At 45.0% G+C, this 9,589-nt stretch overlaps 30 non-coding genes across 30 annotated transcripts; all 30 read left to right on the forward strand.

The window, feature by feature from the left end:
• The first annotated feature begins 235 nt into the window (after positions 1-235).
• TRNAL-AAG (transfer RNA leucine (anticodon AAG)) lies at positions 236-317 on the forward strand. The gene has a single exon. It is a non-coding gene; the product is annotated as a tRNA-Leu (tRNA).
• A 72-nt stretch (positions 318-389) lies between these two features.
• TRNAL-CAG (transfer RNA leucine (anticodon CAG)) lies at positions 390-471 on the forward strand. The gene has a single exon. It is a non-coding gene; the product is annotated as a tRNA-Leu (tRNA).
• A 373-nt stretch (positions 472-844) lies between these two features.
• TRNAL-AAG (transfer RNA leucine (anticodon AAG)) lies at positions 845-926 on the forward strand. The gene has a single exon. It is a non-coding gene; the product is annotated as a tRNA-Leu (tRNA).
• A 70-nt stretch (positions 927-996) lies between these two features.
• Positions 997-1,078, forward strand: TRNAL-CAG (transfer RNA leucine (anticodon CAG)). The gene has a single exon. It is a non-coding gene; the product is annotated as a tRNA-Leu (tRNA).
• Positions 1,079-1,450: 372 nt separating this feature from the next.
• On the forward strand, positions 1,451-1,532 carry TRNAL-AAG (transfer RNA leucine (anticodon AAG)). The gene has a single exon. It is a non-coding gene; the product is annotated as a tRNA-Leu (tRNA).
• Positions 1,533-1,604: 72 nt separating this feature from the next.
• Positions 1,605-1,686, forward strand: TRNAL-CAG (transfer RNA leucine (anticodon CAG)). The gene has a single exon. It is a non-coding gene; the product is annotated as a tRNA-Leu (tRNA).
• A 70-nt stretch (positions 1,687-1,756) lies between these two features.
• Positions 1,757-1,838, forward strand: TRNAL-CAG (transfer RNA leucine (anticodon CAG)). The gene has a single exon. It is a non-coding gene; the product is annotated as a tRNA-Leu (tRNA).
• A 221-nt stretch (positions 1,839-2,059) lies between these two features.
• Positions 2,060-2,141, forward strand: TRNAL-CAG (transfer RNA leucine (anticodon CAG)). Its single transcript has one exon. It is a non-coding gene; the product is annotated as a tRNA-Leu (tRNA).
• Positions 2,142-2,210: 69 nt separating this feature from the next.
• On the forward strand, positions 2,211-2,292 carry TRNAL-UAG (transfer RNA leucine (anticodon UAG)). Its single transcript has one exon. It is a non-coding gene; the product is annotated as a tRNA-Leu (tRNA).
• A 527-nt stretch (positions 2,293-2,819) lies between these two features.
• On the forward strand, positions 2,820-2,901 carry TRNAL-CAG (transfer RNA leucine (anticodon CAG)). The gene has a single exon. It is a non-coding gene; the product is annotated as a tRNA-Leu (tRNA).
• A 221-nt stretch (positions 2,902-3,122) lies between these two features.
• On the forward strand, positions 3,123-3,204 carry TRNAL-UAG (transfer RNA leucine (anticodon UAG)). Its single transcript has one exon. It is a non-coding gene; the product is annotated as a tRNA-Leu (tRNA).
• A 525-nt stretch (positions 3,205-3,729) lies between these two features.
• On the forward strand, positions 3,730-3,811 carry TRNAL-AAG (transfer RNA leucine (anticodon AAG)). The gene has a single exon. It is a non-coding gene; the product is annotated as a tRNA-Leu (tRNA).
• Positions 3,812-4,183: 372 nt separating this feature from the next.
• TRNAL-AAG (transfer RNA leucine (anticodon AAG)) lies at positions 4,184-4,265 on the forward strand. The gene has a single exon. It is a non-coding gene; the product is annotated as a tRNA-Leu (tRNA).
• A 72-nt stretch (positions 4,266-4,337) lies between these two features.
• On the forward strand, positions 4,338-4,419 carry TRNAL-CAG (transfer RNA leucine (anticodon CAG)). Its single transcript has one exon. It is a non-coding gene; the product is annotated as a tRNA-Leu (tRNA).
• A 70-nt stretch (positions 4,420-4,489) lies between these two features.
• Positions 4,490-4,571, forward strand: TRNAL-CAG (transfer RNA leucine (anticodon CAG)). The gene has a single exon. It is a non-coding gene; the product is annotated as a tRNA-Leu (tRNA).
• Positions 4,572-4,793: 222 nt separating this feature from the next.
• TRNAL-CAG (transfer RNA leucine (anticodon CAG)) lies at positions 4,794-4,875 on the forward strand. Its single transcript has one exon. It is a non-coding gene; the product is annotated as a tRNA-Leu (tRNA).
• Positions 4,876-4,944: 69 nt separating this feature from the next.
• TRNAL-UAG (transfer RNA leucine (anticodon UAG)) lies at positions 4,945-5,026 on the forward strand. The gene has a single exon. It is a non-coding gene; the product is annotated as a tRNA-Leu (tRNA).
• Positions 5,027-5,553: 527 nt separating this feature from the next.
• Positions 5,554-5,635, forward strand: TRNAL-CAG (transfer RNA leucine (anticodon CAG)). The gene has a single exon. It is a non-coding gene; the product is annotated as a tRNA-Leu (tRNA).
• A 222-nt stretch (positions 5,636-5,857) lies between these two features.
• TRNAL-AAG (transfer RNA leucine (anticodon AAG)) lies at positions 5,858-5,939 on the forward strand. The gene has a single exon. It is a non-coding gene; the product is annotated as a tRNA-Leu (tRNA).
• Positions 5,940-6,011: 72 nt separating this feature from the next.
• On the forward strand, positions 6,012-6,093 carry TRNAL-CAG (transfer RNA leucine (anticodon CAG)). The gene has a single exon. It is a non-coding gene; the product is annotated as a tRNA-Leu (tRNA).
• Positions 6,094-6,466: 373 nt separating this feature from the next.
• Positions 6,467-6,548, forward strand: TRNAL-UAG (transfer RNA leucine (anticodon UAG)). The gene has a single exon. It is a non-coding gene; the product is annotated as a tRNA-Leu (tRNA).
• A 221-nt stretch (positions 6,549-6,769) lies between these two features.
• Positions 6,770-6,851, forward strand: TRNAL-AAG (transfer RNA leucine (anticodon AAG)). The gene has a single exon. It is a non-coding gene; the product is annotated as a tRNA-Leu (tRNA).
• A 72-nt stretch (positions 6,852-6,923) lies between these two features.
• On the forward strand, positions 6,924-7,005 carry TRNAL-CAG (transfer RNA leucine (anticodon CAG)). Its single transcript has one exon. It is a non-coding gene; the product is annotated as a tRNA-Leu (tRNA).
• A 70-nt stretch (positions 7,006-7,075) lies between these two features.
• TRNAL-CAG (transfer RNA leucine (anticodon CAG)) lies at positions 7,076-7,157 on the forward strand. Its single transcript has one exon. It is a non-coding gene; the product is annotated as a tRNA-Leu (tRNA).
• Positions 7,158-7,378: 221 nt separating this feature from the next.
• Positions 7,379-7,460, forward strand: TRNAL-CAG (transfer RNA leucine (anticodon CAG)). Its single transcript has one exon. It is a non-coding gene; the product is annotated as a tRNA-Leu (tRNA).
• Positions 7,461-7,683: 223 nt separating this feature from the next.
• TRNAL-CAG (transfer RNA leucine (anticodon CAG)) lies at positions 7,684-7,765 on the forward strand. The gene has a single exon. It is a non-coding gene; the product is annotated as a tRNA-Leu (tRNA).
• Positions 7,766-8,443: 678 nt separating this feature from the next.
• On the forward strand, positions 8,444-8,525 carry TRNAL-CAG (transfer RNA leucine (anticodon CAG)). Its single transcript has one exon. It is a non-coding gene; the product is annotated as a tRNA-Leu (tRNA).
• Positions 8,526-8,595: 70 nt separating this feature from the next.
• Positions 8,596-8,677, forward strand: TRNAL-CAG (transfer RNA leucine (anticodon CAG)). Its single transcript has one exon. It is a non-coding gene; the product is annotated as a tRNA-Leu (tRNA).
• Positions 8,678-9,050: 373 nt separating this feature from the next.
• TRNAL-AAG (transfer RNA leucine (anticodon AAG)) lies at positions 9,051-9,132 on the forward strand. Its single transcript has one exon. It is a non-coding gene; the product is annotated as a tRNA-Leu (tRNA).
• A 372-nt stretch (positions 9,133-9,504) lies between these two features.
• TRNAL-CAG (transfer RNA leucine (anticodon CAG)) lies at positions 9,505-9,586 on the forward strand. The gene has a single exon. It is a non-coding gene; the product is annotated as a tRNA-Leu (tRNA).
• The last annotated feature ends 3 nt before the right edge of the window (positions 9,587-9,589 follow it).

Raw genomic sequence — 9,589 nt, forward strand, 5'->3', positions numbered from 1 at the left:
TCTCACCTCTATCAGTCTGTTGTGTTTTTAAGAATTTTAAAGTGAAGATTTTGCTTAATAGACTGAGTTTACTTTTGTTTTCAGGTAGAGTGGCCGAGTGGTCTAAGGCGCTGGTTTTAGGCACCGGTCTCTTCGGAGGCGTGGGGTCGAATCCCATCCCTATCAGACTCATGCATTTTGTTAGTTTAATAACATGAAGCTCTTGCTTATTTGTCTTAGTTGACGTGTGTGTTCAGGCAGAGTGGCCGAGTGGTCTAAGGCGCTGGTTTAAGGCACCAGTATGTTCGGAGGCGTGGGTTCGAATCCCACCTCTATCAGACTCATGCATTTTCTTAGTTTAATAACATGAAGCTCTTGCTTATTTGTCTTAGTTGACGAGTTTTTGTCCAGGTAGAGTGGCCGAGTGGTCTAAGGCGCTGGTTTCAGGTACCAGTCTCTTCGGAGGCGTGGGTTCGAAACCCACCTCTATCAGACGCATGCATTATCATAGTTTAATAACATGAAGCTCTTTCTCATTTGTCTGAGCTGACTAGTGTGTTTAGTTAGAGTGGCCGTGTGGTCTAAGGTGCTGGTTTCAGGTACCAGTCTCTTCGTTGGCGTGGTTTCGAATCTCACCTCTATCAGTCTGTTGTGTTTTTAAGAATTTTAAAGTGAACATTTTGCTTAATAGACTGAGTTTACTTTTGTTTTCAGGTAGAGTGGCCGAGTGGTCTAAGGCGCTGGTTTTAGGCACAGGTCTCTTCGATGGCGTGGATTCAAATCCCACCTCTATCAGACTCATGCATTTTGTTAGTTTAATAACATGAAACTCTTGCTTATTTGTCTTAGTTGACGTGTGTGTTCAGGTAGAGTGGCCGAGTGGTCTAAGGCACTGGTTTAAGGCACCAGTCGCTTCGGAGGCGTGGGTTCGAATCCCACCTCTATCAGACTCATGCATTTTCATAATTAAATAACATGAAGCTCTTGCTTATTTGTCTGAGTTGAAAAGTGTGTTCAGGTAGAGTGGCCGAGTGGTCTAAGGCGCTGGTTTCAGGTACCAGTCTCTTCGGAGGCGTGGGTTCGAATCCCACCTCTATCAGATTCATGCATTTTCATAGTTTAATAACATGAAGCTCTTGCTCCTTTGTCTGAGCAACGTGTGTGTTCAGGTAGAGTGGCCGTGTGGTCTAAATTGCTGGTTTCAGGTACCAGTCTCTTCGGAGGCGTGGTTTAGAATCTCACCTCTATCAGTCTGTTGTGTTTTTAAGAATTTTAAAGTGAAGATTTTGCTTAATAGAATGAGTTTACTTTTGTTTCCAGGTAGAGTGGCCGAGTGGTCTAAGGCGCTGGTTTTAGGCACCGGTCTCTTCGGAGGCGTGGGGTCGAATCCCATCCATATCAGACTCATGCATTTTGTTAGTTTAATAACATGAAGCTCTTGCTTATTTGTCTTAGTTGACTTGTGTGTTCAGGCAGAGTGGCCGAGTGGTCTAAGGCGATGGTTTAAGGCACCAGTCTGTTCGGAGGCGTGGGTTCGAATCCCACCTCTATCAGACTCATGCATTTTCTTAGTTTAATAACATGAAGCTCTTGCTTATTTGTCTTAGTTGACGAGTTTTTGTCCAGGTAGAGTGGCCGAGTGGTCTAAGGCGCTGGTTTCAGGTACCAGTCTCTTCGGAGGCGTGGGTTCGAATCCCACCTCTATCAGACGCATGCATTTTCATAGTTTAATAACATGAAGCTCTTGCTCATTTGTCTGAGCTGACGTGTGTGTTCAGGTAGAGTGGCCGAGTGGTCTAAGGCGCTGGTTTCAGGTACCAGTCTCTTCGGAGGCGTGGTTTCGAATCTCACCTCTATCAGTCTGTTGTGTTTTTAAGAATTTTAAAGTGAAGATTTTGCTTAATAGACTGAGTTTACTTTTTTTTCAGGTAAAGTGGCCGAGTGGTCTAAGGCGCTGGTTTTCGGCACCGGTCTCTTCGATGGCGTGGATTCGAATCCCACCTCTATCAGACTCATGCATTTTGTTAGTTTAATAACATGAAGCTCTTTCTTATTGTCTTAGTTGACGAGTGTTTGTCTAGGTAGAGTGGCCGAGTGGTCTAAGGCGCTGGTTTCAGGTACCAGTCTCTTCGGAGGCGTGGTTTCGAATAACACCTCTATCAGTCTGTTGTGTTTTTAAGAATTTTAAAGTGAAGATTTTGCTTAATAGACTGAGTTTACTTTTGCTTTGAGGTAGAGTGGCCGAGTGGTCTAAGGCGCTGGTTTTAGGCACCGGTCTCTTCGATGGCGTGGATTCGAATCCCACCTCTATCAGACTCATGCATTTTGTTACTTTAATAACATGAAGCTTTTGCTTATTTGTCTTAGTTGACGTGTGTGTTCAGGTAGAGTGGCCGAGTGCTCTAAGGCGCTGGTTTAAGGCACCTGTCTCTTCGGAGGCGTGGGTTCGAATCCCACCTCTACGAGACTCATGCATTTTCTTAGTTTAATAACATGAAGCTCTTGCTTATTTGTCTGAGTTGACAGGTGTGTTCAAGTAGAGTGGCCGAGTGGTGTAAGGCGCTGGTTTAAGGCACCAGTCTCTTCGGAGGCGTGGTTTCGAATCTCACCTCTATCAGTCTGTTGTGTTTTTAAGAATTTTAAAGTGAAGATTTTGCTTAATAGACTGAGTTTTCTTTTGTTTTCAGGTAGAGTGGCCGAGTGGTCTAAGGCGCTGGTTTTGGGCACCGGTCTCTTCGATGGCGTGGATTCAAATCCCACCTCTGTCAGACTCATGCATTTTGTTAGTTTAATAACATGAAGCTCTTGCTTATTTGTCTTAGTTGACGAGTTTTTGTCCAGGTAGAGTGGCCGAGTGGTCTAAGGCGCTGGTTTCAGGTACCAGTCTCTTCGGACGCGTGGGTTCGAATCCCACCTCTATCAGACGCATGCATTTTCATAGTTTAATAACATAAAGCTCTTGCTCATTTGTCTGAGCTGACGTGTGTGTTCAGTTAGAGTGGCCGTGTGGTCAAAGGTGCTGGTTTCAGGTACTAGTCGCTTCGTTGGCGTGGTTTCGAATCTCACCTCTATCAGTCTGTTGTGTTTTTAAGAATTTTAAAGTGAAGATTTTGCTTAATAGACTGAGTTTACTTTTGCTTTGAGGTAGAGTGGCCGAGTGGTCTAAGGCGCTGGTTTTAGGCACCGGTCTCTTCGATGGCGTGGATTCGAATCCCACCTCTATCAGACTCATGCATTTTGTTACTTTAATAACATGAAGCTTTTGCTTATTTGTCTTAGTTGACGTGTGTGTTCAGGTAGAGTGGCCGAGTGCTCTAAGGCGCTGGTTTAAGGCACCTGTCTCTTCGGAGGCGTGGGTTCGAATCCCACCTCTACGAGACTCATGCATTTTCTTAGTTTAATAACATGAAGCTCTTGCTTATTTGTCTGAGTTGACAGGTGTGTTCAAGTAGAGTGGCCGAGTGGTGTAAGGCGCTGGTTTAAGGCACCAGTCTCTTCGGAGGCGTGGTTTCGAATCTCACCTCTATCAGTCTGTTGTGTTTTTAAGAATTTTAAAGTGAAGATTTTGCTTAATAGACTGAGTTTTCTTTTGTTTTCAGGTAGAGTGGCCGAGTGGTCTAAGGCGCTGGTTTTGGGCACCGGTCTCTTCGATGGCGTGGATTCAAATCCCACCTCTGTCAGACTCATGCATTTTGTTAGTTTAATAACATGAAGCTCTTGCTTATTTGTCTTAGTTGACGTGTGTGTTCAGGCAGAGTGGCCGAGTGGTCTAAGGCACTGGTTTAAGGCACCAGTCTCTTCGGAGGCGTGGGTTCGAATCCCACCTCTATCAGACTCATGCAATTTCATAGTTTAATAACATGAAGCTCTTGCTCCTTTGTCTGAGCAACGTGTGTGTTCAGGTAGAGTGGCCGTGTGGTCTAAATTGCTGGTTTCAGGTACCAGTCTCTTCGGAGGCGTGGTTTAGAATCTCACCTCTATCAGTCTGTTGTGTTTTTAAGAATTTTAAAGTGAAGATTTTGCTTAATAGAATGAGTTTACTTTTGTTTCCAGGTAGAGTGGCCGAGTGGTCTAAGGCGCTGGTTTTAGGCACCGGTCTCTTCGGAGGCGTGGGGTCGAATCCCATCCATATCAGACTCATGCATTTTGTTAGTTTAATAACATGAAGCTCTTGCTTATTTGTCTTAGTTGACGTGTGAGTTCAGGCAGAGTGGCCGAGTGGTCTAAGGCGATGGTTTAAGGCACCAGTCTGTTCGGAGGCGTGGGTTCGAATCCCACCTCTATCAGACTCATGCATTTTCATAGTTTAATAACATGAAGCTCTTGCTTATTTGTCTTAGTTGACGAGTTTTTGTCCAGGTAGAGTGGCCGAGTGGTCTAAGGCGCTGGTTTCAGGTACCAGTCTCTTCGGAGGCGTGGGTTCGAATCCCACCTCTATCAGACGCATGCATTTTCATAGTTTAATAACATGAAGCTCTTGCTCATTTGTCTGAGCTGACGTGTGTGTTCAGGTAGAGTGGCCGAGTGGTCTAAGGCGCTGGTTTCAGGTACCAGTCTCTTCGGAGGCGTGGTTTCGAATCTCACCTCTATCAGTCTGTTGTGTTTTTAAGAATTTTAAAGTGAAGATTTTGCTTAATAGACTGAGTTTACTTTTTTTTCAGGTAAAGTGGCCGAGTGGTCTAAGGCGCTGGTTTTCGGCACCGGTCTCTTCGATGGCGTGGATTCGAATCCCACCTCTATCAGACTCATGCATTTTGTTAGTTTAATAACATGAAGCTCTTTCTTATTTGTCTTAGTTGACGAGTGTTTGTCCAGGTAGAGTGGCCGAGTGGTCTAAGGCGCTGGTTTCAGGTACCAGTCTCTTCGGAGGCGTGGTTTCGAATAACACCTCTATCAGTCTGTTGTGTTTTTAAGAATTTTAAAGTGAAGATTTTGCTTAATAGACTGAGTTTACTTTTGCTTTGAGGTAGAGTGGCCGAGTGGTCTAAGGCGCTGGTTTTAGGCACCGGTCTCTTCGATGGCGTGGATTCGAATCCCACCTCTATCAGACTCATTCATTTTGTTACTTTAATAACATGAAGCTTTTGCTTATTTGTCTTAGTTGACGTGTGTGTTCAGGTAGAGTGGCCGAGTGCTCTAAGGCGCTGGTTTAAGGCACCTGTCTCTTCGGAGGCGTGGGTTCGAATCCCACCTCTACGAGACTCATGCATTTTCTTAGTTTAATAACATGAAGCTCTTGCTTATTTGTCTGAGTTGACAGGTGTGTTCAAGTAGAGTGGCCGAGTGGTGTAAGGCGCTGGTTTAAGGCACCAGTCTCTTCGGAGGCGTGGTTTCGAATCTCACCTCTATCAGTCTGTTGTGTTTTTAAGAATTTTAAAGTGAAGATTTTGCTTAATAGACTGAGTTTACTTTTGTTTTCAGGTAGAGTGGCCGAGTGGTCTAAGGCGCTGGTTTTGGGCACCGGTCTCTTCGATGGCGTGGATTCAAATCCCACCTCTGTCAGACTCATGCATTTTGTTAGTTTAATAACATGAAGCTCTTGCTTATTTGTCTTAGTTGACGAGTTTTTGTCCAGGTAGAGTGGCCGAGTGGTCTAAGGCGCTGGTTTCAGGTACCAGTCTCTTCGGACGCGTGGGTTCGAATCCCACCTCTATCAGACGCATGCATTTTCATAGTTTAATAACATAAAGCTCTTGCTCATTTGTCTGAGCTGACGTGTGTGTTCAGTTAGAGTGGCCGTGTGGTCAAAGGTGCTGGTTTCAGGTACCAGTCGCTTCGTTGGCGTGGTTTCGAATCTCACCTCTATCAGACTCATGCATTTTGTTAGTTTAATAACATGAAGCTCTTGCTTATTTGTCTTAGTTGACGTGTGTGTTCAGGCAGAGTGGCCGAGTGGTCTAAGGCGCTGGTTTAAGGCACCAATATGTTCGGAGGCGTGGGTTCGAATCCCACCTCTATCAGACTCATGCATTTTCTTAGTTTAATAACATGAAGCTCTTGCTTATTTGTCTTAGTTGACGAGTTTTTGTCCAGGTAGAGTGGCCGAGTGGTCTAAGGCGCTGGTTTCAGGTACCAGTCTCTTCGGAGACGTGGGTTCGAATCCCACCTCTATCAGACTCATGCATTATCATAGTTTAATAACATGAAGCTCTTTCTCATTTGTCTGAGCTGAATAGTGTGTTCAGTTAGAGTGGCCGTGTGGTCTAAGGTGCTGGTTTCAGGTACCAGTCTCTTCGTTGGCGTGGTTTCGAATCTCACCTCTATCAGTCTGTTGTGTTTTTAAGAATTTTAAAGTGAAGATTTTGCTTAATAGACTGAGTTTACTTTTGTTTTCAGGTAGAGTGGCCGAGTGGTCTAAGGCGCTGGTTTTAGGCACCGGTCTCTTCGATGGCGTGGATTCAAATCCCACCTCTATCAGACTCATGCATTTTGTTAGTTTAATAACATGAAACTCTTGCTTATTTGTCTTAGTTGACGTGTGTGTTCAGGTAGAGTGGCCGAGTGGTCTAAGGCGCTGGTTTTAGGCACCAGTCTCTTCGGAGGCGTGGGTTCGAATCTCACCTCTATCAGTCTGTTGTGTTTTTAAGAATTTTAAAGTGAAGATTTTGCTTAATAGAATGAGTTTACTTTTGTTTCCAGGTAGAGTGGCCGAGTGGTCTAAGGCGCTGGTTTTAGGCACCGGTCTCTTCGGAGGCGTGGGGTCGAATCCCATCCATATCAGACTCATGCATTTTGTTAGTTTAATAACATGAAGCTCTTGCTTATTTGTCTTAGTTGACGTGTGTGTTCAGGCAGAGTGGCCGAGTGGTCTAAGGCGATGGTTTAAGGCACCAGTCTGTTCGGAGGCGTGGGTTCGAATCCCACCTCTATCAGACTCATGCATTTTCTTAGTTGAATAACATGAAGCTCTTGCTTATTTGTCTTAGTTGACGAGTTTTTGTCCAGGTAGAGTGGCCGAGTGGTCTAAGGCGCTGGTTTCAGGTACCAGTCTCTTCGGAGGCGTGGGTTCGAATCCCACCTCTATCAGACGCATGCATTTTCATAGTTTAATAACATGAAGCTCTTGCTCATTTGTCTGAGCTGACGTGTATGTTCAGGTAGAGTGGCCGAGTGGTCTAAGGCGCTGGTTTCAGGTACCAGTCTCTTCGGAGGCGTGGTTTCGAATCTCACCTCTATCAGTCTGTTGTGTTTTTAAGAATTTTAAAGTGAAGATTTTGCTTAATAGACTGAGTTTACTTTTTTTCAGGTAAAGTGGCCGAGTGGTCTAAGGCGCTGGTTTTCGGCACCGGTCTCTTCGATGGCGTGGATTCGAATCCCACCTCTATCAGACTCATGCATTTTGTTAGTTTAATAACATGAAGCTCTTTCTTATTTGTCTTAGTTGACGAGTGTTTGTCCAGGTAGAGTGGCCGAGTGGTCTAAGGCGCTGGTTTCAGGTACCAGTCTCTTCGGAGGCGTGGTTTCGAATAACACCTCTATCAGTCTGTTGTGTTTTTAAGAATTTTAAAGTGAAGATTTTGCTTAATAGACTGAGTTTACTTTTGCTTTGAGGTAGAGTGGCCGAGTGGTCTAAGGCGCTGGTTTTGGGCACCGGTCTCTTCGATGGCGTGGATTCAAATCCCACCTCTGTCAGACTCATGCATTTTGTTAGTTTAATAACATGAAGCTCTTGCTTATTTGTCTTAGTTGACGAGTTTTTGTCCAGGTAGAGTGGCCGAGTGGTCTAAGGCGCTGGTTTCAGGTACCAGTCTCTTCGGACGCGTGGGTTCGAATCCCACCTCTATCAGACGCATGCATTTTCATAGTTTAATAACATAAAGCTCTTGCTCATTTGTCTGAGCTGACGTGTGTGTTCAGTTAGAGTGGCCGTGTGGTCAAAGGTGCTGGTTTCAGGTACCAGTCGCTTCGTTGGCGTGGTTTCGAATCTCACCTCTATCAGTCTGTTGTGTTTTTAAGAATTTTAAAGTGAAGATTTTGCTTAATAGACTGAGTTTACTTTTGTTTTCAGGTAGAGTGGCCGAGTGGTCTAAGGCGCTGGTTTTAGGCACCGGTCTCTTCGGAGGCGTGGGGTCGAATCCCATCCCTATCAGACGCATGCATTTTCATAGTTTAATAACATAAAGCTCTTGCTCATTTGTCTGAGCTGACGTGTGTGTTCAGTTAGAGTGGCCGTGTGGTCAAAGGTGCTGGTTTCAGGTACCAGTCGCTTCGTTGGCGTGGTTTCGAATCTCACCTCTATCAGTCTGTTGTGTTTTTAAGAATTTTAAAGTGAAGATTTTGCTTAATACACTGAGTTTACCCTTGATTTCAGGTAGAGTGGCCGAGTGGTCTAAGGCGCTGGTTTTGGGCACCGGTCTCTTCGATGGCGTGCATTCAAATCCCACCCCTATCAGACTCATGCATTTTCTTAGTTTAATAACATGAAGCTCTTGCTTATTTGTCTTAGTTGACGAGTTTTTGTCCAGGTAGAGTGGCCGAGTGGTCTAAGGCGCTGGTTTCAGGTACCAGTCTCTTCGGAGGCGTGGGTTCGAATCCCGTCTCTATCAGAGGCATGCATTTTCATAGTTTAATAACATGAAGCTCTTGCTCATTTGTCGGAGCTGACGTGTGTGTTCAGGTAGAGTGGCCGAGTGGTCTAAGGCGCTGGTTTCAGGTACCAGTCTCTTCGGAGACGTGGGTTCGAATCCCACCTCTATCAGACGCATGCATTATCATAGTTTAATAACATGAATCTCTTTCTCATTTGTCTGAGCTGACTAGTGTGTTCAGTTAGAGTGGCCGTGTGGTCTAAGGTGCTGGTTTCAGGTACCAGTCTCTTCGTTGGCGTGGTTTCGAATCTCACCTCTATCAGTCTGTTGTGTTTTTAAGAATTTTAAAGTGAAGATTTTGCTTAATAGACTGAGTTTACTTTTGTTTTCAGGTAGAGTGGCCGAGTGGTCTAAGGCGCTGGTTTTAGGCACAGGTCTCTTCGATGGCGTGGATTCAAATCCCACCTCTATCAGACTCATGCATTTTGTTAGTTTAATAACATGAAACTCTTGCTTATTTGTCTTTGTTGACGTGTGTGTTCAGGTAGAGTGGCCGAGTGGTCTAAGGCACTGGTTTAAGGCACCAGTCTCTTCGGAGGCGTGGGTTCGAATCCCACCTCTATCAGACTCATGCAATTTCATAGTTTAATAACATGAAGCTCTTGCTCCTTTGTCTGAGCAACGTGTGTGTTCAGGTAGAGTGGCCGTGTGGTCTAAATTGCTGGTTTCAGGTACCAGTCTCTTCGGAGGCGTGGTTTAGAATCTCACCTCTATCAGTCTGTTGTGTTTTTAAGAATTTTAAAGTGAAGATTTTGCTTAATAGAATGAGTTTACTTTTGTTTCCAGGTAGAGTGGCCGAGTGGTCTAAGGCGCTGGTTTTAGGCACCGGTCTCTTCGGAGGCGTGGGGTCGAATCCCATCCATATCAGACTCATGCATTTTGTTAGTTTAATAACATGAAGCTCTTGCTTATTTGTCTGAGTTGACAAGTGTGTTCAGGTAGAGTGGCCGAGTGGTCTAAGGCGCTGGTTTCAGGTACCAGTCTGTTCGGAGGCGTGGGTTCGAATCCCACCTCTATCAGAC

This window comes from Phalangium opilio, unplaced genomic scaffold, assembly GCF_054372755.1.
Source record: "Phalangium opilio isolate 3A_F unplaced genomic scaffold, DU_Popi_V2 ptg000031l_1, whole genome shotgun sequence".
In the NCBI taxonomy this organism is placed as follows: domain Eukaryota; kingdom Metazoa; phylum Arthropoda; class Arachnida; order Opiliones; family Phalangiidae; genus Phalangium; species Phalangium opilio.